The following is a 1,150-nucleotide window of genomic DNA, read 5'->3' on the forward strand; positions in this document are numbered from 1 at the left end:
CTGAGATGACATGATGTGAATTGGAGCTATAGAAATAAACTGAATTAAACTAAACTTATTTCAACCATCTTTCTTTCAACATTATCAAAAATGTTTCTCATCTTCTTTCCTTCCTTTTTTTTTCCGTTTCAAGGTATTGCTGCTCACATGCTGCCTGAAATCTGTTGCTGCTGCTAAATTACTTCAGTGAATCAGTTGTATTTAACATAACTTTATTTCTAAGTAGTTAATGTTGGCTGTGCAGTTTTATGTAGTCATGAAAGCTTAAGGATTTGACTGCAGTAAAAAAAACACAGGAAGCTGTTAATATCTAGCATAGCTAGCTCCTGCAAGCGAAGCCGCAGATTACGAAACGGTCCAACACCAGTAAACAGATGTTATCTGAGACCCAGCATCAAAGGCCCCTCTCTGCTCATTACTTCATTTTGTGTTTTTATAGCTCTGTTTCACATTTTTTGGTAAAAACATCCTTAACTTGGAGAACGATTTCTGGTGTAAGCTGTCTATTGCGTTTTATTAAACACAGACAAATTGTTGGTAAACCTCCTTTAGTGAAATAAAAACACACAATAGTCACAGAAATAACTAGTTCTAAATTCTGTATTCTATAAAACTGAACAAATTAAAATCAGACACTGATTTCCAACAGGGCTTTAGACAAAGAGATTAAAAAAATACACTCATGAAAAAAGCCTGAAATAAAGTAATAAAAAATGTGACCAAAGGGACATGTTGAATCAAGGTGCCACTAATCACAGCTGTCTACAAGCTTGCTATCAGTCAGTCAGCCTATATGTAGAGCTACAGGTGGTCGCAGTGCTGTTTGATGACATGGTGTGTACCACACTCAACATGGACCAGAGGAAGCAATGGGGAGAGTTGTTTCAGGAGATTAAAAAGAAAATTATAGACAAAGATATTAAAGATGAAGGCTATAGGGCCATCTCCAGTTAGCTTAATGTTCCTGTGGACTAAAGCCACACATGTTATTCAGAAATTTAAGATCCAATGGACTTTAGCCAACCTCTCTGGATGTGGCTCAGGAGGAAAATATATGAAAAATTTAAAGAGACGGATAATAAAAATAATCAAAAAGAGAGAAAAAGTTCTAAAAGGGTTAAAAGGGTTGAACTTCAAGCTCAAGAGAACA

General features: G+C 35.7%; 1 protein-coding gene across 2 annotated transcripts in view; it reads right to left on the minus strand.

Moving 5' to 3' along the window:
* Positions 1-1,150, minus strand: part of LOC107099464 (oxysterol-binding protein-related protein 1-like) — a 64,676-nt gene that overhangs the window by 37,216 nt on the left and 26,310 nt on the right. The gene's annotated exons all lie outside the window — the stretch shown is intronic.

The sequence above is a fragment of the Cyprinodon variegatus genome, unplaced genomic scaffold (assembly GCF_000732505.1).
Source record: "Cyprinodon variegatus isolate N-32 unplaced genomic scaffold, C_variegatus-1.0 Scaffold872, whole genome shotgun sequence".
NCBI classification, from domain to species: Eukaryota; Metazoa; Chordata; class Actinopteri; order Cyprinodontiformes; family Cyprinodontidae; genus Cyprinodon; species Cyprinodon variegatus.